Source organism: Triturus cristatus, chromosome 12 (assembly GCF_964204655.1).
Source record: "Triturus cristatus chromosome 12, aTriCri1.1, whole genome shotgun sequence".
In the NCBI taxonomy this organism is placed as follows: Eukaryota; Metazoa; Chordata; class Amphibia; order Caudata; family Salamandridae; genus Triturus; species Triturus cristatus.
Window position 1 is genome coordinate 151,142,483 of NC_140595.1, and position 27,263 is coordinate 151,169,745.

A 27,263-nucleotide genomic window follows, 5' to 3' on the forward strand; every position below is an offset into this window, starting at 1 on the left:
TCTCCACAATTTGCCTCGTGTAGGGTCTTGTTGGGGCGGGCAATGCCTATGTGTTAAATCCTGATTACCACTTGCTGGGTCTGGGCAGTGTGTGATGTGCCTGGACACACACGCAATGTGCAGTGACCAAGTCATGTTGTGCATGTTTTCAGCATTACCTATGCAGCATGTGTCTCAAGTTCATGGATATGGTCCCTGGTCATCGGTATTTTCGCAAACGCTGTGTGGTGCAGATGCAGTGCTGGATTGTCCCCAGGACCTGGGTGCTATGTCAGACTCCTTTTCCTGTGTTTAGCTATTGTCTCATGCTCTCCATGGTATTTCAGTGGCATGGTGGCTCAACCAACTGTGTGTTGCATGCCCTACATCGGTACCCTGTTCAGTAGATGTTAGGGATCTTCCTTTTCAGGCCATGCAATGTTACCTATGTAGATTGGACTCATGTGACAGATGTGTACAGGTGTCTGAATAATTTCTGTCTCTCCACCCTGCCCACAGCATCGTCGGGGGACACAGAGGGAGACATGGACACAGACCAGGCGGAGGGACCGAGCACCAGTGCCAGCCGTGACATCGGGGCTGGCACATCGAGTGGGACAGAGGCGGAGGAGAGTGTGGCCGAGGACCTGTCGACTGGCACATCAGACTACGAAGCTGACAGGTCCGGGGACGATGTCTCCGAGTGGGCGGAGGCTGCACCAGCAGCTGACAGCGGAACAACACCTCGCACCGCCCCCTCAGTTTCCACCAGCCGCCTCCCACTTGCTCGTGTCCCTTCCCAGCGTGCCCGGTCACAGCATGTCTCCTTCCTGCCAGGCACCGCGCCCCCTGCCCCTGTCTCCACTGCTGCCGCCAATGCAGAGTCTGTGGACATCCAGCGGCAACTGCAGGTTGGTCAGGCTGCGATCCTTAATGTCCTCCATGCCCACGGCAAAACCCTCACCAACATCGAGGCTTTCTTGGAGGGCATTCATTCATCGCAGGCTGACCAACGCAACTTGCTGAGGTCCATCGACTCCACACTGACTGCAGCAGTGGGTCTCCTGCAGCGCGACCTCCCCCCACCTACCCCTGCCCCATCCACACTTCCCACTCCCATGCCTGTCACACGTACACCCAGACGTCGGCATGCACCCACATCAACGGACACGGGCACCACACCAGCAGGGAAGGTCCACCGCACTCCTCCTGACACGCACACACAGGGTGAGGTAGGCACACCCACTGGGTCGGGGGGCAAACGTGTGACACGCAGCCATAGTGGGAGTCCGCATTCCACCCAGTCCACTCCCTCCAAATCCCCTCCCCTCAACTCTCCTGGCCACATCTCCCCCAAGGACTCCTTCATGGCCGCTCTGTCCCTGAGCCCCACAGTTACACCACCACGCAAGCGGTCACGGAGGTCCCCGGTCAGGGTGGTTGAGTCTCCCCCCCTGTCTCCACCCTCCCCCGGTGGCGCTGCGACCCATCCCTCTGACCCCCCCCCCTCCTTGGAGCCTGAGGTCCCTTCGGGTGCAGGGGACTCCCTGGATGACCTTGCAAAGGTGTGTAGTGCCATCCTGGCCTCCGCCTTTGGCACTGACCCACCCCCTGTGGTGGACTCCTCCATCCCTGCACCCACAACGCCGCCCCTTTGCCCTGATGTCCCTGCGGTGCCTGTTGCTCCCCCCCCCCCTGATGCCCTCACCAGTGTGGAAGACGATGCCATTTGACTGTGCAGGCAAGGTAGGGGACACGCATCCCACTGTGTCCCCCATCCAGCTGAGAATCATTGACTGCCCTATGGGCTTTGTGAAGATTGAACTGCCTGCGATCCACGGACATTGTGCTCCTGCAGAATAAAGCTTAATTTTGTTTTCATTATCACACTACTGCTATGCTGGTATTGGTGTTGGTGGGGCTGCTACATGGTTTTGGGTGGTGTGTAAGGGTTTGGGTGTGTGGGATATGTAGTAGTGTACTGCTCATTGGTGGGACCCTGTGATCTGTGTGCCATCACAAGGTGTTGGCTAACTTTCTTTGTTCATGTAGGCAGTTACTGCATGGTGCACTTGTCCAAGGGTGTATTCCTTCCTCTGTGTACCCAGCTTTCTTCCCTGCAGGGTGTTCCCAATGTTTAGCGCAGAGCTGTGTCTACATGAGCTGTGTGTGTGACGGAGCCCTTCTACTTTGGCCATGCATGCAGGGCCATGTCTCCACCTGCGACAATCGTGGCATCCTTGGTGATCACTGTACTTGTGTGTGGAGTCTGTTGACATGAGTTCATGGGGACATGTTCCCTTGTAGCCAGTATGCATGTGGATAATTCTGGCCTCACACACATGTGTTACACCCCTCCAGTCTCAGGGCACTGCTGGGAGGACTCTGCACCCACCCCTCCTGTCTCAGGGCACTGCTGGGAGGACTCCACACCCACCCCTCCTGTCTCAGGGCACTGCTGGGAGGACTCTGCACACACCCCTCCTGTCTCTGGGCACTGCTGGGAGTGATGGGCACCCACCCCTCCTGTCTCAGGGCACTGCTGGGAGGACTCTGCACCCACCCCTCCTGTCTCAGGGCACTGCTGGGAGGACTCTGCACACACCCCTCCTGTCTCTGGGCACTGCTGGGAGTGATGGGCACCCACCCCTCCTGTCTCAGGGCACTGCTGGGAGGACTCCACACCCACCACTCCTGTCTCAGGGCACTGCTGGGTGGACTCTGCACACACACCTCCGATTTCTGGATATGTGCGCTTGGCACATACACGGTGGGGTTACGCACACTGCATTAGAGGTGAGGGTACGAGTCTACTGACACTGGTGTGGTGGGGGTACGCTCCGTACGTCCGCGGGTGTGGGTACGGGTCGTACTTACACTGTTGGGCAGGGGGGTACGCTCCTTGCATTCGTGGGTGGGGGTTCGAGTCGTACTTACACTGTTGGCATGGGGGGTACGCTCCATGCATACGCGGGTGGGGGTACGGGTCGTACTTACACTGTTGGGCAGGGGGGTACGCTCCTTGCATTCGTGGGTGGGGGTTCGAGTCGTACTTACACTGTTGGCATGGGGGGTACGCTCCATGCATACGCGGGTGGGGGTACGGGTCGTACTTACACTGTTGGGCAGGGGGGTACGCTCCTTGCATTCGCGGGTGGGGGTACGGGTCGTACTTACACTGTTGGGCTGGGGGTACGCTCCGTACGTCCGCGGGTGGGGGTACGGGTCGTGCTTACACTGTTGGGCTGGGGGTACGCTCCGTACGTCCGCGGGTGGGGGTACGGGTCGTACTTACACTGTTGGGCTGGGGGTACGCTCCGTACGTCCGCGGGTGGGGGTACGGGTCGTACTTACTCTGTTGGGCTGGGGGTGCGCTCCGTACGTCCGCGGGTGGGGGTACGGGTCGTACTTACACTGTTGGGCTGGGGGTACGCTCCGTACGTCCGCGGGTGGGGGTACGGGTCGTACTTACACTGTTGGGCTGGGGGTACGCTCCGTACGTCCGCGGGTGGGGGTACGGGTCGTACTTACACTGTTGGGCTGGGGGTACGCTCCGTACGTCCGCGGGTGGGGGTACGGGTCGTACTTACACTGTTGGGCTGGGGGTACGCTCCGTACGTCCGCGGGTGGGGGTACGGGTCGTACTTACACTGTTGGGCTGGGGGTACGCTCCGTACGTCCGCGGGTGTGGGTATGGGTCGTACTTACACTGTTGGGCAGGGGGGTACGCTCCTTGCATTCGCGGGTGGGGGTACGGGTCGTACTTACACTGTTGGGCAGGGGGGTACGCTCCTTGCATTCGTGGGTGGGGGTACGGGTCGTACTTACACTGTTGGGCTGGGGGGTACGCTCCTTGCATTCGTGGGTGGGGGTTCGAGTCGTACTTACACTGTTGGCATGGGGGGTACGCTCCATGCATTCGTGGGTGGGGGTACGGGTCGTACTTACACTGTTGGGCAGGGGGGTACGCTCCTTGCATACGCGGGTGGGGGTACGGGTCGTACTTTCACTGTTGGGGTGGGGGGTACGCTCCTTGCATACGGGGTGGGGGTAGGGTCCGTACATATCCGTCCCCACGCTATGTGATGTTTGTGCGGCCCGTACCCAGGCCTTTGCCACGTGGGTGCGATCCGTCCCGCCATTGTTGGGGTGACGTGTGTGGGCGTGGTCCGACTCGTACCCACGCTCTTCAGGCGTGGGTACGGGACGTACCTGTCTGGTTGTGTTGCCGGTTCGCGTGGTGACGGACTTCCGTTGTGGCGGTCGCTGGATTATCAGGACACGCCCCCACCCCCTCGTGGTGACCAGGGCATGGGAGTCAGGTATGTCCAGGCCATGTGTAGTGTGTCACTCATGTGGTTGTTTTGTGGCCTGCCCTGGTCGTGCCACCCCCACCCCACCCCACTTTCCCCCCTCCCTTAGTTATTCTGACCTTCTGCGGCGTCTGCGTCGTAACCTGTAGAGGAGGTGTACTGCTATGAGGGCAGGGATGACTCGTAGGTTCGGGTCCATGTCTGTCCGTCGCGTACTGGTACTCCTTGCTCGCGTCGTCCTGTCGCGTACGGGTCCTCCTTGATCGCGTCGTCCTGTCGCGTACGGGTCCTCCTTGGTGGCGTCGTCCTGTGTGTCCGTCACGTACTGGTCCTCCTTGTTCGCGTCGTCGTCTGTCCGTCGCGTACTGGTGGTCCTTGTTCGCGTCGTCCTGATTTCCCGGCAGTTTTTGGCTGCCGCAAAATATTCACCGTGCGGGGTGACGTCGGTGCGAATCGTGATTCCTGGGTCGTGAATGGCTGGCTGCGTGCGTCCCGACGTCAGGTCGGCGCTTTCCCGGATCGCATTGGTAGGTGTTTTTTGTTCGGTCGGTCTTTTTTACGATTCGTACGGTAATGGTGTACCCGTGCGAATCGTAATTCCATGTTTGTATATTTTGACGACCGGGTACGCGTCGGACGGAGAATATGCTCCGTCCGACGGTTCGTACCCGGTTTTTAACGGATTGTGATCGGCACCTCTGTCTACATTGAGCTATGCCTGTGAGTTGACGGACATGCGTCACTGGGCCTTTTCTGCCATATAGTGGGGAGGCGTATTTGGCGTCAGATCTGTAATTTGAATTCTCCTGTTTACCAATTTGTTCTTTGACTCGAATTTTGGGTTACCCTCCACTGCTGTGCTTGTTTTGGCGGCAGTCCTGAGGTGGGGGAACTGCCTGCTTGGAAGTGAAACGGGGTCAATTTGAGCAGCACTAAACCACAGAATTTTCAATATAAAAAAAAGCAATAGAAATGTTTGAGATTGTTTCAAATAAAGATTACCATCTTCCACAATCTCTGCTAGAAAGCTTACTAAAAAAATCTTTGGATACAGTAAGCATGAAAAGGGACATTTTTCTTTGTACGCAGCATGAGAGGAATATTTTTTTAATAGAAAGCAGTATACCTAAAAATCTTTAACCCTACCTCACTTGGAACCTTCCCCAAGGTGTGTATATAATTATTTTGCTTCTAAGGCTAGTTTTGCTCCTTCTGCGTGTAATCATAGAAATATGGGAAGGGATACCGAAGGAAGAGAGACATTGTGAATATCTAAGACATTTAGGGCCATATGTAGGAAGCCAAATTGCGATCGCAAATGCTGAAATTCGCCGAATTTCAGCATTTGCGATCGCAATTTGGGCAGTGTGCTATGTAGCACACAAAAACCCACACGCAAAATAAGGAATCGCAACATTTGCGATTCCTTATTTTGCTAATGCATTTAAGGAATCCCAAATTGCAATTCCTTAACTGCAATGTAGGAAGCACCCAAGTTGTGCGATTTTGGCTTAAGGAATCGCATATTACCACCAACTGCAGGTTGGTGGTAATTTGCGATTTCTTTGAAAAGTGCACTTTTTTGCATTTTTCAAAGTGCCATGTGGCGCACATACATGCCCTTAGCGCATGTATGTGCGCCATATGTGCACACATGTTTATTTCAGGGGTGCAAAAGGGTGTCCTATTGACACCCTTGCAACCTTGAAATTGCATTCTCAATTTGCGATTCTCTAATTGAGAATCGCAAATTGAGAATGTCTTCCTATTCATTCCTATGGGCCTTCTAGCCCATAGGAATGAATGGCAAGGTATTCCTTATTTGCGAATCTCAATTTGGGATTCGCAAATAAGGAATAGGTGGGAGTCTCAAAATATTTTGCTAATCCTACCTACATTGCGTTTTGCAATTCTCTAATTGCGATTCCCTAAAAATTGCAATTAGAGAATCGCAAAACACGTTTTACCTACATAGGGCCCTTAATCATGTGGTTTTCGTGTGTCCATATTTGAATTTTGCACGTCTTCACTTTTTGAGACCGGTTTTCTTAACGAACAAGATATATTCGGCAGTTGGGGACTGTCAATGTTTATGCGCCACTCCAAACCAAAATGGTTTGTACACAATGTTTTCACTTTTTCAAATGTTTTTCAAATGTGTTTTATTGTAATTTTCGCATGTATGTGCGTTTTTGCACTTTAGTGCTATCTACTCAGTACTATTGCATTGTAATTGTAAGCAGGCAGTTATACCTTTCATTTACACTTTACATTCTGTGATTGTTTTGAATTGTCTTTTATGTGTATTCGCACTTTTGCCCTTTATTATTCCGTTTGCAAGGAATTGTAAATCAAAATCATGCAGCTATACGTGTTATCACAATAATGACTGCATAAATGTTATATTGGTTGTCATTTTGTATTTCTTATGGGTTCCTCAGTCGAGTATATTAGCACATTTGCACATAATTATTGAGTTTCAACGAACTGTAAATTCTAATTATGTAGTTAAATGTCTCATTTTCATTTTATATGTTGTGACTTTTGTAGATTGTTTTATTGTTGTTGCAGTAATGACTTTGTAAATGTTATAATGGTCGTATTTTTTATATTTTTTATGAAGACCTCAGTTGAGTTCCAAACCATTAATAAAATATTGATGGGTTCTTGTTTTTGATTGGTGTGATATAAAACTTTCTACACTGGGCTATTCTGGCATCACAGTTTTAAAATACTATCTTGATCACTGAATGGGAGTGCGAGATAATCCCAATGGTACAACATTTATATTAAAATAAAATTGGACTTGCAAATTCACCAAATATGACATGTATGACATTGACCACTTTGATGTATCTCCCTACCATTTGCATCTCATCCATGTCATTGAAAGCAATGATGTTTGAATATGTCTAGCCAAAGACACAGAAAAGTCCAAAACACCAAAGATCTAACTCTTTCTAAACTAGATCAGAGGCAAATGAATATTGAACCAACATGCCCTTGTCTCTGGTCCAAACTCCCTATCCCACTGGACTTATGTAGGGTGGAATCGGAAGAGTCCGATTGCCTCAGTTTTCAGTAAATCAATATGCTCTCCCATCATCATGACTTTTTTGCAGGATGAAACAGATTCTGACAGGGTGGGGCGCAACACCCACAGAGTGGCCCCATTTCACTGATAGTCTGAGAAACACTTGACACCACCACTAGGTTTACCTTGAGTGAGAGGCAGTTGAGTTCCAGCATTGAAAACACTGACCCGCTACATCACGGAGGAGTCGGTGGCAGCAGCGGGGTCAATGATGGTGAGTGCATTCTGACATGCCACTGAAGGCACGTATGTGCACTTGCACTTGCAAGGGAGTAGTATCTCTCTCCTGCACTTCCCACTTTATGTTATCACTGGCACTACTATGCTGTTGACTATTTGTGTTTCCTTCTCCTGCTAAAAACTGTTTTCAGACACCTTGGTCTCATAGTTATGTGTGTGCAAGTTCTGTGCTCCACCTATAGTGAAGTGGGCATAATCCAGCAGGGAAGAGGCACTGACTCCTGATTGCAGCTCGCTCCACCTTTCATAGCCCTATTGAATTAATTTCTTATCCACTCCTGGAAAGAGGGATTCCTGAGTAGGCCTTTGCACACTATTCAAAAATGTTTGATTATGTAAGTCATTGAACACCTGCTGGACCCTTCAGCAAGCCTACCTCTCCTGCTCTGGTGTCTCTCTGTCCCACTGTCGAATCTCCCTGCCTCACGGCCCAGTCACTTGTTTCCCAAAAATGTTAGTAAGACACCAAATGATGCATACAACCAAAAAATAAATATCATGTATACAATCGTGTTCTGCAGCTGTTGAGGTGCACCCAATCTTCCCACCCGAAGCCGATTTTTGGATTACATTTTGGTAATCCACACTGCTCCTAGACATCCTGTCCTTGCTTCATTACTTAGTCATTCCGTCACGCTGACAGATGTCGAAGCCAACGACTGCCACTACAGAAGTGCTTCTTCAGTTTGCATGCTGTTCGCTCCACAAGGATGGCCCGGCCTCCTCTTACCTCATATCATGAGAGGCGAGACAGCGCTCAACTTGTCATACCACCAATGCCATACCAAAGAATTCAGGTTGGTGGGAAGGTAGTCAGCAATGGACTAAGAAAGGGAAGACTAGTAGAACGGCCAGTCCTTACTTACATGTTGATTATATACCCAAGCAAAAGCAGCATGAGGTACGGCCACAAGCAAGAGTCCATGACAAACTCCACCTGCAATAAGTGATGCACAACACTGCAAACATATTCTTGACAATCTACTAAGAAAATAAAAAACCTGTGGTTAGTGCAGTCTTCCCCGCAGCAACCGCAGCAGCATCTAAGAGTGAAATATGACTTCTCAGCCCACACACAGGCCCAAAAAGCCTCTATCGATAGAATGCCTGAGACAGAACACTAGGAAGCAGCCATTCCTCTGGAGGATTGTCTTGGATGATGGAAGGAAATGCCACCCCAGACACCAAATATGCATCAATGATGAGTGTGCAAACCTACAGGCTCAGAGTCCCCATAGGTGGATTTAACTCCTTCTTTGTAGGGCTGGAAGTGACAAAAAAAGTGTCACGGGCATGAAACTCTGTCATCTGTGTCGAGTAAGTCATGGCAACCTGTACTTCCAACAGATGAGGATTGATATCACCTACACACAGGGCCAGAAGAACACTTTCCTGATCAAATGAAACTGAGAATGGATTTTTGACCAAAAAGAACCAAGGATGTAATGCCAAAGCTTCTGGTAGCAGATGTTAATATGGTTCAGGACTTGCCATTGTACTCAGTCTCCACAAAAGCCAAAAAGATATGATAGCCACCAAGAAGACAACTGTATAGGATAGTAAATCCAATATAATCAACTGCAGTGCCACAAGAGGATTTTGAAACACCAACAAAACCCTCTGTCAATCTCGGTGTTTAGCCAAAATATCGAGTTTTAAATTTCGACCTACAATAATATTGTGTTTTTAATATCGTAGGTACAGAATATCGAAGTCAAGAATATCGATGGACAGAATATCGATCCCAAGGTAAGTAATATCGAAGTTAATAATATCGAAGTACTTAATATCGATGTAAGTAATATCGTAAGTAAAAATTTCGATGTCAATAATATCGATATTTATTTAGTGTAATGTCATTTAATATGTATTTTATTTGTATGTTAAAGATTATTGTAATGTATTTTAATACATTTAAAAATAAATGTTTAGAGATTTATAATTATTTTACATTTAATTTAGCGTTTTAGTATCAGAGCGGGTTGTGGGTTTATAGGGGAATAGGGTGGGAAGTAATTTAATTATAATTAATGAATTAATATGTATTGTTTAATTGGTATTTATGATTAATTAATTGGTAATTAATTAATAATTGGTAATTAATTGATTGATTAATTGTTAATTAATTATTAATTGTAAAATTATTTTATTAATTGGTTAATTATATACATTATAATTACTTTATTATTAATATTTATTTATTGTTATTGTTAATTAATTAATTGTTAATTAGTAATTAATTGGTGATTTAAGTTTATTAAGTGATTAATTGATAATTAAATTAATTATGTGAATTTTTATGTGTAGTGGGTTGTGGGTTTATAGGGGAATAGGGTGGGAAGTAATGTAATTATAATTAATGAATTAATATGTATTGTTTAATTGGTATTTATGATTAATTAATTGGTAATCAATTAATAATTGGTAATTAATTTGATTAATAGATTAAATAATTTTTAATTAATTATTAATTGTAAAAATAATTTATTATTTGGTTAATTATATACATTATAATTAGTTTATTAATAATATTTATTTATTGTTATAGTTAATTAATTAATTGTTAATTAGTAATTAATTGGTGATTTAATTTTATTAAGTGATTAATTGATAATTAAAATTAATTATGTGAATTTTTATGTGTAGTGGGTTGTGGGTTTATAGGGGAATAGGGTTGGATGTAATTAAAATAAAATAAATAATGATATATTTTATTTATTTGTAATTATTATTAATTAATTGTTATTAGTTAGTTAAATATAGTAAATATAAATAATTGATTATTGTATTTTATTTGTTGTTATTGCTAATTAATGTATTGTTAATTAATAATTAATAGGTGAATATTTGTAATTTCGTAGTTAATATGTATTAATTAGTGAATTAATAACTATATTAATTATAAAGAATGTATTATTAATTGTAAATAAGAGATAAATTGATATTTAAATCTATTGTGTATTTTGTATGTGTAGTGTGTTGTGTGTTAAAGGGGGAATAGTGTGGGATGTAATTTAAATTTATTTATTTAAATATTTATTTTACATAATTGGTATTTAATAATAATTATTTTTTTAAAACATTGTTAACATGCAATTTTTTTATAACAAATTATTGAATTGGTTATAATGTTCATAGAATCACTATGCTATCTAGTGCTTTCCCAACTGTTTTACTATCTGGAGTGGGAATAGTAATTTTTACCCCTACGCTATCCAGCGCTTTCCCTACTGTTGCACTCTCTGGAGTTGGAATAGTAATTTTTACCCCTACGCTATCCAGCGCTTTCCCTACTGTTGCACTCTTTGGAGTTGGAATAGTAATTTTTACCCCTACGCTATCCAGCGCTTTCCCTACTGTTGCACTCTCTGGAGTTGGAATAGTAATTTATACCCCTACGCTATCCAACACTTTCCCTACTATTGCACTCTCTGGAGTTGGAATAGTAATTTTTACCCTTACGCTATCCAATACTTTCCCTACTATTGCATTCTCTGGAGTGGGAATAGTAAATTTTACCCTTACGCTATCCAACACTTTCCCTACTATTGTACTCTCTGGAGTTGGAATAGTAATTTTTACCCCTACGCTATCCAACGTTTTCCCTACTGTTGCACTCTTTGGAGTTGGAATAGTTATTTGTACCCCTACGCTATCCAACGTTTTCCCTACTGTTGCTCTGTCTGGAGTGGGAATAGTAATTTTTACCCTTACGCTATCCAACACTTTCCCTACTATTGCACTCTCTGGAGTTGGAATAGTAATTTTTACCCCTACGCTATCCAGCGCTTTCCCTACTGTTGCACTCTTTGGAGTTGGAATAGTAATTTTTACCCCTACGCTATCCAGCGCTTTCCCTACTGTTGCACTCTCTGGAGTTGGAATAGTAATTTTTACCCCTACGCTATCCAACACTTTCCCTACTATTGCACTCTCTGGAGTTGGAATAGTAATTTTTACCCTTACGCTATCCAATACTTTCCCTACTATTGCATTCTCTGGAGTGGGAATAGTAAATTTTACCCTTACGCTATCCAACACTTTCCCTACTATTGTACTCTCTGGAGTTGGAATAGTAATTTTTACCCCTACGCTATCCAACGTTTTCCCTACTGTTGCACTCTTTGGAGTTGGAATAGTTATTTGTACCCCTACGCTATCCAACGTTTTCCCTACTGTTGCTCTGTCTGGAGTGGGAATAGTAATTTTTACCCTTACGCTATCCAACACTTTCCCTACTATTGCACTCTCTGGAGTGGGAATAGTAATTTTTACCATTACGCTATCCAACACTTTCCCTACTATTGCACTCTCTGGAGTTGGAATAGTAATTTTTACCCCTACGCTATCCAACGCTTTCCCTACTGTTGCACTGTTTGGAGTTGGAATAGTAATTTTTACCCCTACGCTATCCAATGTTTTCCCTACTGTTGCACTCTCGGGAGTTGGAATAGTTATTTTTACCCCTACGCTATCCAACATTTTCCTTACTGTTGTTTTTGTTGAAGTTGGACTAGTAGTTTTATTGTGTCTGATATTAAATATGTTTTGTAATATTTTAGCTATTGTAATATATAATTAATAATAAAAATTATTCAAATTAAAATTATTGATTATTATTTGCTATATGTAATTATTTAATATTTATTAATGTTATTGTTTTATGTGTATTGATGTATTGGTAATTTAAATAAATATTTAATAATTTATATGTTACAGAAATTATTATTAAAAGTAATTATTAAGTAAGTGTATATATTATATATTATATATATATGTTTCATTAAAGTTTCATTTAAATATATATATTTATTATACATTTTACATATTATACAATATATTTAATTATGTTTCTTTGATTTATAAGTATTATTTGGTTTATTTTACATATATTTATAAACTAAAAAAAAAACGATATTTTTGAATTACGATATTTTTGACATCGATATTAAATTATCGATATTTTTGTACTTACTATGTTGTAGATAGGATGTCGATATTCTTGACCACGATATTTTTGTTGCGATATTTTTGTAGGTCGAATTTTTGTCTTTCGAAATTATGTCATACAATCGTAAATCTCATGAAGGTCCCAGTACTTTTCTAGAATGATTTTGCAAAAGAAAACCCTTCAGAAATTGAGAAACCAGAGAACCCAATATCTTCAAACCTCCTGACTGCTTATGAAATGCCTAAATGAGAGGCCATTGGATTTTCACGATGGCCACTTCCAAACCCTTATGGTAATCCTCAAGAAGGGAGTCAAGATTGTAGGAGGGGGTCCAATATAGTGAGTTAGTCCCATCTGACCCCCTACCTGGTTTGATATGACACCCAGTGAGGTGTATAGGAACATATTGTTAATTAACCCCTAAACTGCTGATCTGCTGAGGCCACTTCTTCTGAATGTCCTAAATGATGAATCCCTCGTGCCTCAATTTCCAAACTCCCAACCTCAGGTGGGACAGCTCTAGATTCGAAAAATCTGGTATGCTTACGGTACTCAGGATCAATCAGAGCAAACATACATGTTTCATTGCCAGACACATAACTTTTGAAAACTGCTGTATATGAGCCTACAATTTCAAGATATCATAGACCTGAGGATGGAAGGGAAATCGTGGGAATGCATAAAACAATCCCTGGAGCCAGTGGGGCACCAGAGCATCCCCCTCACATGCTAAGGGATCGTGGAATTGGGAACAGAACTGTTTCACAAAATGATTTCCATGGTGTGAGGTTCAACCTCAGGCAGATCGCTTGAAACACTGTCACGGAGAGACAATAATGCCAGGAAGATGGGAACACCCTGGTGAGATTATCAGTCTGTTTATTGTCTACATCTTTCAGTTACATCACAGCCAGGGAAGGAATGCCCACTGGAAAATATTGTGCATCTCCTGAGCCAACCATCTGGACTTGCTACCGGTCGTGCCCATTGAGATATGCTTTTGTGAAATTACTGTGCGCCTCTTGCAACACTGGTAGTCCCTAAATTGGGTTGCAATTTTCAGAAGAAACTTCCTGACGCTTGGGACTCTTGCCAATTGGATGGCTGCTGACTCTCGTCAGGAGGCAATCTTACTTCTGCCTGCAGTTGACCCAGCATAGGCCCCAGCCTACGCCTCTGGCCTTCATTGTCACTTCACAGGGAACTAGATGCTCTGGGAGGGGGGGTACCCTGCTTAATCAACATTAGTCATCTCCAAAGAGATGGAGTGACAGGAAGCAAACACTCGTAATATTGTTATTTGGGGTGCCAGTCTTTTAGCAAATGATAAAGCAAAGTCTTGAGATGAAAAAAAGGCTATTGCACGAAGAACAGCATGGATGCCATGAGCCCCAGAACCCTAAACCAGTTCCTCACCAGTGCCATTCCTTTAGCTAGCAGGGTCTCTACATGAGCCTGGAGCCCCAGCCTCCGGCATTATGGGAGAAAATGCCAGCCCACTGCTGCAAGGAAGTTTGTCCCAAAGAATTTCAGCATCTGAAATGGTGTTACACGTGACTTATTCAAACTGAGTAGAAATCCATGCTTCAGCAACATCATAAATATCCGTTGAGTGTAAGTGACCCCTAAATGAAATGTTGGAACATGAATCAGTTTGTCCTCTAACTATGGATGTAGCATGACACCCTTTCCATGCATTAGGCCATTTTAAGGATCCAGTAGTTGGATGAAGACCCTCAGGGTGGTCTTGAGCCTGAAGGGCAAAACTTTTAGCTGATAATGTCAGTCACTCACCGTGAACCAGCAAATCATCAGGTGAGAACTCCAGAGTGGGATATGATGATATGCGTCCTGAAGATCGACTGAAAAAAAAACTCCAGAGGTCTTACCATCTGCACAGCCTGCTGAAGTGTCTCAACCTCGATTTTTAGACGGAAATGCAAACATTTAGGGCCATATGTAGGTAAATTTAATTTACCGATTCATAAATACCAATTTTTACTGAATCGGTATTTATGAATCGGTAAGTTATATGTAGGTAAACATTCGGTAATTATTACCGAATCGGTAACAATCGGTATTCAAGAATCGGAATTTACCGAGTTGGTAAATACCGAAGTGTTAATTACCGATTCGGAAAATACCGAAGTGGTATTTACCGATTCGGTAAATACCGAATCGGTAGTTACCGAATCGGAAAGCCAAAAACACATGACTGGATGAATCAGCCAATCCAGTGCAACCAAACCCCACCCAACCAGGAAGTGGCCACACCCTGGCAGGTGCACACAATCAACGGACTCTGGAGAGGCTGGGAGTGCAGAGGAGAGCCAGGGAGCCAGTGCCTGATTGTGCAGCTCAAACTCACAATGTCCAGCCAGGAGACACAGAGAGATGGAGGGGAAAGGAGGAGAAAGCAAAACTTTAGCCCTAAGGAAATGCAGGTACTAGTGGAGGAGGTGGTCAAGCAGCACCAGAAGCTGTTTGGGAAGCAGTCCCTGCAAGTGCCTGAGTCGGAGAAGCGTAACATCTGGCTGGGAATCCAGGCGCAGGTCAATGCAATTGGAGTGACCCCAGGGACATAGAGGTGCTGAAAAAGCGCTGGTACGACCTACGGATCGTCATGAAGAGGAAGATGGGGGAACTGCGGAAAGAGGCCAGCCGCACAGGAGGTGGAAGGAACAGGGCACCTGCCCTTACAGAACTGGAGGAGCTGGTGGAGTCCACAATAGAGCCCGAGAGTGTCGTGGGGATTGGGGATGCCGACAGCTCTGCTAGAGCCGCCACCCAACAAGGTAAGACGCATGCACAGCAATGTTGCCCCCCCTACCCCTATCCCACATCCCCAATTGTGAAATGAGTATCCCACTCCAGTCCATGTGTTAGTGCATACTGGCAATGCATCATGGGAGATGTAGTCTGGGAAACCCCAACCATGAACTGAATAGCACAGAACAACAAGGCATGTTACACACATTAGCAAAAAGCAGGCAGAGGACAATGAGAGAGTGTTACAGAAATGTATTGTGATGCTTGCAATGCAGGGCTTCAGGTACACTGAGCTGATGTTGCATTTCTGTCCACAGATGATACATTGCGCAGGACTGCACATGCAACAGGAGAGAGGGCACACCGGCAAGACAGTTCAGGGATGGCCAGCACAAGTTCTGCCCAGAGATCAGTAGCACATGCAGCCTCACCACCACAGCCAGCGTCACCACCACAGCCAGGATCACCACCACAGCCAGCATCACCACTCATGCTGGAGCCACCGGCATCATCACCGCCTGCATTGGTCAGGTCGAGGAGGCGTGCTGCTTCCAGGTTGCAAGTGTTGGAGTCCTCATCTGACGACTGCAGGGGGCCGGAGCCAACCACTGTGCCCCTGGATGGTAGCCATGCCACTGTGCCCTCCACCTCAGAGGGAGCACACACAGGTGGCAGACGTCGCCGCAGGTCTCGCGTGCAGAGTTCACCAGCACACGGTGAGAGCCATGGAGTGTTCTCGGGGCTCGAGGGCACCATGTTAAAGATACAGCGCCTACAAACAAAGGCAATGACGTCAGTTCAGCGCCAAATGCGGGGACTGAAAGCTACATTTGACAATATGGACAGGGGCATCAGCGCCATGGCGGTGGGAATGAGTGAGATGGCTGCGGGCATGCGGGACATGTCCCAGTCCGTCATGCTGCTGTGCAGCAAGTATGATGCGGACAGAGCTGCACGGCGCCGGGAACGGCAGAGGAGAGATAACCATACGAGGGCACTCAACCGGCTGGCAACTGCCACTTCGCTGCTCTGCAGGCGCTCTGTGGCTATGCAGGAGGGCCTGACGCACTGCAGCAATGACGTTTCAAGGGGGATGGTGAAGGTCACCAGTGCACTGGAAGTGCTCCTGACAAGCCAGGCGGCCACAACTGGTGCTGGGGATGCTGTGGAAAGCATAGACACCAGCCGCAGGAGCAGCATTACCCCCCCCCCTGTCCCAGATACACGGAGGAGCAGCAGGCGGCATGGGGCTGCCACTAGTGAGGATGCACAATCCATGGCATCCCACACTGTAGTGCGTGCCCGCAAACACTAATGCAGCACGGTATAGCCTAAGACAATTGGGTGTAGTAACCCTGGACTTGCAAGTAGTCATTACACAATGTTGAGATAACAGCTTTTTCTTTTTGTTGTGGCGTAGTGCCGCATAATTAAACTACGTCATGACATCCAACAACTGGCTGTGTCCCCTTACTTACTCAGAAATAGTTGCATGTGATCTCTGCCCGTCTCTCTCTCCCATCTGTTGCTGTTGGCACTCCAGCTGTGTTGGCCTCTGGCTGTGCTGACTCATCATCATTGTCCTCAAAATCAGTTAGTTCCACCTCTGTACCTCTCTTCGTGGCAAGGTTGTGCAGCATTGCACAAGTGGCAATGATCTTGCAGCAGATGATGGGGGTGTACTGGCGTGCGCCTCCGCTTTTGTGGAGGCAGCGGAACCTGCTTTTCAATAGTCCAAACGTGCGCTCCACCATGTTGCGTGTAGATTTGTGTGCCACATTATATCGTCTCTCACTCTGGGTTGATGGGTGTAGGTACGGAGTGAGGATGAATGACCGCACGGCATATGCACTGTCGCCTAGGTGACTATGAGAGAACCATCAGTCACATGCCTCAATATACACAATGATTTGCACTAAGTATAATGGTGCGTCACTGTTACTTACCTAGCAGGTATCCTTCTCCAAATTCCCCCACAAGCAGTCGTGTGTAGATCCCACTGTTCTGGAAGATGAAGGAGTCGTGGGTGCTCCCAGGAAACTTAGCTACGATATCAGTGATGATGTTCCCTGCATCGCAGATTACCTGCACATTGATGGAGTGGGTGGACTTTCTGTTCCTGTAGATGTGCTCAGTGGCAGCTGGTGGGCAGATTGGAATGTGTGTGCCATCAATACAGCCTATGACATGCGGGAACTGTGCCATGTGATAAAAGTCTGTTTTGGTTTTCTGCAGTTCAGCCTGTGTGTTTGGGAAGCTGATGTAGTGGTGCATTCTCTGCATCATGGCATCCAGGAACTTCCTGAAGAAACGGGACAGGCAACTCTGGGATACACCGCCCACCGCAGCTATCACCCCCTGGTAACTTCCTGATGCAAGTAGATGTAGGCTGTAGAGAACCTGCACATGTGGTGGTATGGCATGCGCCCTTCTTGTTGGCTGGTCCAGGAGTGGGTGCAGGTCCCTTATCAGGTCCATGATGGTTTGTGGGTGTAGCCTGTACCTTTCATGTATCTCTGCCTCAGTCTGTTGGAAGAGTGTGATGCTCTGTCTGTAAATGCGTTCCCCCGTCTCCAAATCCTCAGACCTGCTGCCTGTAGACATAGGCGCCTTGCAATGACATACAGAGCGGCCATGTTGTCGACGCTGTTGCATTTTGGGATTGCTGATATGCACTGTTGATGCTTACCACCTGCTTTCAATCTGTGTTAATTACCGACTCTTAATTACCGAATTTCATGGATTTCTTAAATACCAAATTTTCCTACATCTCTTTTCTCGTTTTACCACTTCATATTTACCGATTCGGAAACTATTGATTCGGTAAATATGAATCGGTATTTTTGAATTCGGTAAATATGAATCGGTATTTACCGATTCATATTTACCGAACACTTGTTTTTGGCCTCCTACATCTCACTTGACTGAATACCGGTCGGTAACGGGATATTTACCGAATTTCGGCCGTTACCGACCGGTCTTTAGCTACCTACATATGGCCCTCAGTCTTTTCAGATTCAGAACCAATCTGAATTCACTTGAAACTTTTGGCACCACAAAAATAATTGAGTATAATCTGCAGCCACTTTCAGTATGAGGGATCCAACATACAGCTTTCTTGCTTAGGAAATCTAGGATCACTCACTAAAAGGTACCTTGATTAAGGAGTTTGCAATGTTCCATACTCAAGAGGAGACTCTAGATGATACCCATTGGCGATGATAGAAGGTACCAATGGATCTCTACCCAACAGTGCCCTGGGAGTACTGAACAGACTAAGACACCTAACTCAACCCCACTGGCACTTACAGCAGCAGATGACGAATGAATCAGCACTGCTGCTCCTTTTGATTTTCCGGCAGACCCACCGGAGGATTTCTGGGACTTACCATAGAAGCTGCAAGATGAACAACCCAGAATGAGATGTAGCAGATTAGGGCTTGGGTGGCTGTTATGTTATGTTATGTTATGTTATGTTATGTTATGTTAAAATGGATTTGTAGAGCGCGCAGCTCCTCAGCAGAGTGTCCCGGTGCTGAGACAGAGAGATACAGAGGCCAGAAGTGGAACATCGGTCCCGGGGAGAACCGCCATTATGCTGTTTGTTGGAACATCCAGGTTTTCATTTGTTTCCTGAAAGCCAGTATATTTGTGGCCTGCCTAAGCGGAAGAGGCAGCTTGTTCCAGAATCTTTCCACTTGCACTTGGAACGAACGTCCGCCGTGGTGGGTTCTGAGACACTTTGGAATGACAATTAGGGGTTGGTGTGCTGACCTAAGGGATCTGCCAGGTACGTAATATGAGACTCTTCTGCGGATGTAATGCGCCCCCATTCCATGCAGAGCTTTGAAAGCCAGGACCGGTGCTTTGAAGAGTATTCTGCATCGGACAGGCAGCCAATGCAGATTCTTCAGGTGGTGGGAGATCCAGTCTCTAGGTCCGAGTCTCAAGACTGCCCTGGCTGCCACGTTCTGCACGACTTGCAGTCCATTCAGTATGAACTCTGGAAGGCCCAGATAGAGGACGTTGGCATAGTCCAATCTGGAGGTAATAAGGGCCTGAACGACCGACTTTCTGTGAGAGGTCGGCAAAAGGAAGAGAAACTTACAGAGCATTTTCAGGAGACCGAAACACTTACCTGCCACCGACTGTACTTGAGGTGTCATAGATAAGGCGTCGTCCATTTTCATTCACAGGTTTTTTACAATCTTAACTGCTGACTGGGGGGAATACATATCAGTAGGCCACCATTGTTTTCAGGTGTCCAGAGGTGGGGTGCCAAAAAAGATAATTTCAGACTTTTCCGGGTTACATTTAAGATGGTTGTGTCTGAACCAGGCAAAGATTTCTCTCAAACATTTATTTATCTTCTCCCCGTTAAACTCCTCCCCCTTCTTACAAGTGAACAGCAGTTGAGTGTCGTCGGCGTAGGATATAATCATAGCCTCACCCGCTTCTGCCAGGGTAGCCAGAGGAGCCATGTACAGATTAAAAAGTACTGGGCTCAAGATAGATCCCTGTGGCGCGCCAACGTTTAAGGGCGGAATAATGGCTGCAAACGGGGGCGACCAGACCTCTTGGTTTCTGTCCTCCAAAAAGAAGGAGAACCACTTCAACACCGTGCCTCCAAGTCCACACTCCCGTAACCTCTGCAGGAGGTGACCGTGGGGCACGGTGTCGAAGGCCGCAGAGAGGTCTAAAAGGACAAGAACAGCTTTGCCTCCTTTATCAATGGCCCCTTTGATAGATTCGCAGACCTCCAGCAGCGCCGTGTCTGTGCTAATGTTGTGCCTGAAACCAGACTGACTCGGATGTAGAAGGTTATTGGCTTCAGCAAAGTCGCTGATCACCGTGTGAACGTATTTCTCTATTGTCTTTGCAAAGAAAGACAACAAAGAGATGGGTCTGTAATTAGTTTGTTCCATGGGATCAGCCGTAGGTTTTCTTAATAGGGGAATTATTTTTGCGCTCTTCCAGCTTACCGGGACCTGACTGCTATGAAGAGACACGTTCAAAACGGTATTCACTATGGGATTCAGAATCTCCGCCATTGAAGCCAGGAATTTGGCAGGGCAAGGGTCCACAGGTGAGCCAGACTTGAGGCCCTTCATTATTGACAAGGACGTCTCTAGGGACAAAGGAGGAAAGAGGGAAAGGGAGGCACTGCCCACATGATACTGGGGGGCATTCGATGGAAAGGCCATCACTCTTTCCCTCCCACGCCATAAAAAGAAGATTGAATTGTTATGATCTTCGTTTGGAAGAAGTTTGCTAACTTTCCAATCCAGTCTGCTGAGGGAGGGGAGTGCCTTGTCGCAGCACTAGTTGAAGAGAAGTTTTTAACAATACTAAAAATGTCTCTGCTTTTGTTCCCTGCGGACTCAATTTTAGATGCAAAGAAGCTTTTCTTAGCTTCCTGTATCCTTTCATGGTAGTCTCTTGAGGCTTCTTTGTATTCCTTTTATTCACCACAGCTCTGGCTCTGATTTTCCTGGAAAGGAGGAAAAGTACTAAGTTCTGTTCTCATGCAGCTTCTTAACCATATCCTCCAACTCTGCTCGATGTGGCAGCTGACCTTTAAAAGGCAGATAGAGTAACAGAGATTTTCGGGTTGCATCAGTATGCTAGCCACACACCCAAAGGTTACTATGGGCAGCCATTGGAGAGGCTGCAGTAAAGGCTGCCATCCAGATAACATCTACAGCCACGTTCATAGGCGAATCCATCACTTCCATCAAAGCATCTGAGCAGTCTTGTTCCTCCAGCAAAAGGTGATAGAGGTTAGCAAACACAATGTATGCGATGCTTCCGGTCAGCTAGTAAGGGCGCTCAGCCTCACACAGCCACCACCTTCCCATTTTGTTTTAAGGTTTCCCACATTTCCAAGTCTGTCAACTGATGGACAAAACAGCAGGTTGAGGGCTTCATTTCCATACAGGATATTGTAGAGGAGGCGGGACCATCCTGGAGAGCGTTAAGAAAGAAGAAGGACTTCTGCATTGGAAGCCGGGGGGTTCAGGGGTCTGTCTGAGACAGGACGGGGAGAAATGGGAGCGATTCATGGCACCGATCGCGTGGTCTGCAATATTGGGCATTGTCATTAAAAAACAAATTGCATCTTGATAAAATTAATTGGCCTATCCATTTTGCGAGGTACAAAAGCTGGCGGGAAATATTTTCTCTTCGTGCAAGATCGTCAAGGAAATGTCGCGTCAAACTTTGAAGCACTAAAAAATGGCTAAAAAGGCAAGAACATCTCTTTCCACCTTGTAAAAAGATCGAGGAAGACTTGTCGGGGTCCGTGGAGCGCGGGTGAGAACGAAAGTAACAAACAGACTTTGTGCATCTCACTGAAGTCTTTCCGTTTCATCCTGGAATAAATTAGAAAGTGTTTCATCCTGGAATAAATTAATGATGGCGAGAGAGAGACACGATTTCCAGGCGACGAGAGGCAGGAACAGATTCTTAAGCTACAACCCCCTCAGGGCTTTGTTTCCAGAGGAGAGATGCTCGCTCTTCCGTCTTGGGACACGCAAATCAGGCACGTCGTGAAAGTGACAGAGCCCGCTGCGCGTGCTCCCCTCCCGTAACATTCAAAGCAAGAAGCGTTCGCGTCTCGCGCAGGCAAGATGACTTCAGGGCAGAAAGAAAAGGACACCCCAAGTGCATTGACGAAATGTATATTGCTGGTTTCCTCATCTACCAAGCTTGTTGTCAATCTCGACAGCCTTTGGCCACAAGATCATGAAAGGTGCTTTTCAAGAGCATCTGGTAAGGACTGGATTGTCATAGCAACAGAGTATGGCAGCTCCGAGGCTGTGGGTTAGTGATTGCTTCTTTCCCCATTCACCTATAGCTTCTGCTTCAACTTTACTGGCCCAAGCAGTCATCTAAATGGCCAACCCTTCGCCTTCAGGATCTTTTGGGTTCTTCCATGAGCCGCTCTACTACTAGTCGCTGCTGTCATACACTGCCCGTCTTAGCTTCATAGTAATTCATCTTTCATGTACTTCTCCATGAGATACTTTGGAGAATCCTTACTCGAGTTTGTCCAGAGCCAAAGAGGGCACCAGATGGGCAGGGACAGGTATAAATACCTCGCCCCTACCCTCTATGCACCGGAAATGACGCGGCCGGACCGCCGGGCTGGGGGACTCCACCCTGGGGTCCCCTCAACTAGAGGGGTGGTGGTGTGTCTAATGTGGCACTAAGGTGGCCGCTTTTTTGAGGTGGCCCACTGCGTGAGCCGCGGGCAATCTCCAACACAGAGCAGGTGATGGCTATGATCAGCATGAATGATGGTGACAATTCAACCATGACTGGCATATTCATGGATGGGGTTGCAGTACTCTATGCTTTGGTGCTTGTATATCCATTTAAAAATATAATTAGTTGAAAAATAAAAACGCCATCTGGGCTAAACGCCAAAATCCATTCCCTAACAGTATTAGGGCACTCATTCCATAGGGGGTGAAAAGTTTCTAAGGTTTTTCCCCTGCAACTTCAAGTACCCTTGCTATCTTTGTGAATTGCATAAAGTTTGGAAAGGTTAAACAAAGTCAGAGGGATTTGCAGTAGAAAATGTAAGCAAAAAATGAAACACATAAACAGCAGATTTATCTCACTAAAAGATTTTGGAAAGAAAATAACCTGTAACACATTTTTGGCAGACATTTTTTGTTGTAGGCCAAGTTGGTTGATGCTGGGTACTCCCGAAATATGACTCCATATGCAAAGAGCAGAGACTGTCAACTTAACCCGTGGCCGAAGGAAAAGTTTGAAATTTCACCTGTCCATAATTCTACAGTAGTGTGTGAAAACTGAAGCCATTCTGAGTCATGGATTTATACATCAATTGCTGTTTACGTTCACTCTCAGACCATGTTCTGGGGGCCACAAGGCAGAGAGGAGCTGCTGGACGCCAACTGCGGTGACTGAGGTCATTTTCCACTGGTGTCCTGGAGTACATCTTGCTATGGCTCTTCAAACTGGACCAAGAACAACGATTGCACACTTCACTCTTGGAGTAGTGAGGGCTAGCAGTCACAGGCTTCTCAGATAGGTAAAATTATTCACTCCAGTCAAACAAAGCAAGTTGTATAACATATTACATTTTGGAGCCGTACTTGGCGGGAAATCAGATTACTGAATCGGATGAATTTTGGCATCCGTGTCTGAGAAGGCGGGTATTCACTCTATTTAAATATGGACATATGAAAAAAAAAAAAAAAAAAAAAAAAAAAATATGGACATATGAGTGAAATGAGCACAGAAATAACATTAAGGACACTCATATAAAGAGGTCATATACGAGGGTACTTAAAGATTATAAGTGTTAATCAGATTTGGAGCATAAAAAGTGGAAGTATATTTGCAGTATTTGCCGGGATGGAAGTAGAACCGGCTGGGAGGTGTAAATAGAGTCACATTTCAGGAATACAGCCCTGAGGAAGTCACGGGGAACACCCTAATCGACGAAATGCGTGTTGGCTGGCTGGACTAAAGAGAAAGAAAATTAAAAGACCAAGAGGAATACAAGAAATGTGTTATAAAATTTGATTTGTTTGACTGGGCTTAGTGTGTGCTCGGGTAATGCAATTTTGTTACGGAGAGATCACTTGTGGTCTCAATTAAGGGGGTTGGGTGAATCCCCATTTCCTTGGAGCACTACTGTTCAAATAGATACATGTGTACACATACCTGTTACTAGTGAGCGCCACAAATAACCTGGTGTATCATCACCAATTGTGTTGAATTCTCAGATAGGTAGTTTGGGGGACAGGGTCTCAGGATTCAGCAGCCAAATAACAGACACAATAAAATATTGCCCAGCTCAGTGCTAGTCTTTAAATTAAAAAGAAAGTACTTTACTACATACTACGTTTTGCACTTGCGATTTCGTTACATAGTTGTATACCCCCTTTGGGATCTAATTAAATGTATATATTCTTATGCTGTCCGCTTCTTTTCTCAGGTGACTCAGGCAAAGATACACAAGAATAGGCTAGGCACAGGTGCAGAAATTTACTGAATAGGGGTCAGTAGACAGTGCTCTCTTGCATAGAGAAAAATGTCTGGTCACCCTAGAAATTCACAAAACAGCTAGTGCTGTCACCACCTTATTACATCATGTACACAGGGCATGGACAGTAGTCCATTGCCTAATATGAGAGCATGCTTGATGTGTCCCTCCAGAATGGAGACATCCTAAAATATATGAAAAGTAAAAACAAAATGCTCAAATTCTTTTGCTCTTCTTGTTCATCAACACTACAGGTTTATCTCATTTGCGTCAAGACTCTGAGTCAGGACAAGACTACCCAACATACAGAAGAAGGGCTATCTACTTTAATGGGAAACAAACAGCATGACTCATTGAGGCCTGATCGTGTGGATTGGAGAAAGGTGCGTTGATTTGGAAACTGCAGAGTAGTGTGCTGGCTCAAATGCCTAACTCTAATTAATTGCGTGTGGCCTGGGTAGGACTGTCAATGGACACTTGTCACATGATGGATGAATACATATGTAATTGGCAATTGTCATTTATGAGATTGTTCCCCCAGGTACTTTTCTGGGATTGGTGGTAAAAGATTCTTCTCACTTCTCAGTTAATCTCACATGACTGCACCAGTCTATGTTCGACCCTCTTGATTCTCATCCACTATGAAGCTTTCCTTCTCCTTGACTCTACAATACTAGCATTTACTTTTTTGCATTCCACAGACCTTATTTTCTTCTGCACAAAAGCTCCAGGACACTCCTGCTTACTAGACCTTGTCAGCCCTGCACTGAAGAAGGACTTTCCAAGAAGAAAAATTAAGATGCATCAATCATTTTGGCATTTAGATACAGGTAAGGAAAGTCTAGGGGGAAAAGTCGATGTACAGTACAATTTGTGGCAGTTTCAGATGACAGCTTTTCCTCTCACTCTCGCCACTAAACCACAATAATATGTTAACTAGCAATGAAAAGACAGATATTGACAAAGAAAAAGCCCATCTATTTTTTACATATGAAACCCACACTCTCTACCCACAACAGCCCACATCCCTTCCTAAGAGAAACACCCTAAATGTCCCTTTTTGACCCATTCCAAACTTTCTTTCCCACCCTCTCCATCCACAACAGCCCTCCCACCCAAAAGTGTTCAAATAAAATAGGGCTTTGAGGGCACCCTGTTTAGTTTTTGTCTGCCACCTATCTGGCCCACTGCCCACGCCTGAGGAGCACCAGCTCACCTAGGATGCTGTGGAGGAGGCAGTCGGATGATGACAAGGAGGGGAGGCTGTGCTGCAGCGGCCCCAGGATACAGATGACGTCAGTGTTGGTGTAGCTGAGTTGAAGGTGGGCCTGGCTGACGGCCCAAGGAACTGGAGGCTCCTGCATCCTCATGTTCCTCCTCCAAAGCAACCAGCCAGCAATATTCTGCTGTCATGGCCTCCAATGTTTGGCGCCACAGCCGGGAGGCTATTTACAGCCAGGATTGTTGCTGGCCACCTCCATCATCAGGAGGGGCTATATCAAGAAAGTTTAAAAAACATGAATTGTGATGCTCAGCGCAGACACTTGTTTACACGTTCTATAGTGACACAGTAGCAGAACATTGCTGGTCCCTCGGGGACACTACAATTTTCATTTGGATGTGATGATTAGTCAGAGGGATAGCTTTTTCCCACACATGCATCACATAATGTATTAGCACTGACTGCAAGGAATTAAGCCAGAACATGATCAAAAAGTTATTTTAGTGTAAAGGATTTCATAGTGAAACTGAACAGGCACTTTATGTATGATAATAAAAAAAATAGCTGCTGTTAATGAGTAAGGCATAAATAAGCAATGCAATTAATAGTTGGCTAAGTGTGCAACATTAATAGAGCCATGGTGGTGAGTCTGCAACTCTGCAGCATGTTTTTGTAGCAGCTGCAATGGCATGTATGTTATTAATAGAGGTGCGTGGAATATTCCATTCCACTCAAGGAAATGGCAGAATTTTGGTGACTCCACGTTACTCTTGTAATGAAGAGTTCCAGCCAATCACTTTGTGGCGGAATTGTTTCTTGTGTAAGGCTCCAGAACGGTACGTTGACAAGTGCAAGTGAGATTTGGCGTCCCATAGCGTAATTTCCAGTTGCTAGGAGGACATCCGGCAATATTTTTCTAACGCGAGCGGCCTCAACCATTCACAGTAAGAAGGCTGCTGCTTGAGTAGAAAATGTACTCTAGTGGCAGCAAACCCAATTCATGTTCCTGCCACCACTGGGATTGCTCCCTCAACTTCTGGCCCTCCTCGGACGTCCCTAGCTGGCTTGTACTTGTAGTGCCTACACAAAAATATAATGCACCCATTTTAGATACCAGATTAGCCACCTAAGTAACTTTTTAAGTTTGCACAAGGTACAAAGCAATATCTCAGGACAGTTAGGTTGGCCATCTATCAGTATCTCCTATCAAAATTATCCCTTTGGGAGGTTTGTTGGCTTACAGCATTTTAAAAACCAAGTTGTAAAGTCAACCAAAAACTTAGGTTTCGAAAGGATAAGAGTGTAATGCAATGAAGGAGTGGAAGGGAATATAGTATATATGATATTGTCTGGATAATGTTATTTCATTTCTGCCATGCTGCACAGTCCTGGAAACTGCAAGTATAAGAAGACATTTTGGGTTGATCACCATGACCAATCTATCTCTATCCCTGTACTTTTTGATTGTTTGATCAAGAAAGCCTTCTCAATCAACATGATTGGTGAGCAGTTGGGCATGCGATCCTTCTCATGTTACAATAAATCCATTCTCATAACTGTAGTACACAAGACATGTAAAAGAGGGACGAAGGTAAGCTTACTAAAAAGGGAGCAGAAGAAAGCTACAGACTGGAGAAAGTCAGCTGTGGAAACAGGAAATTAGAAAGCACAGG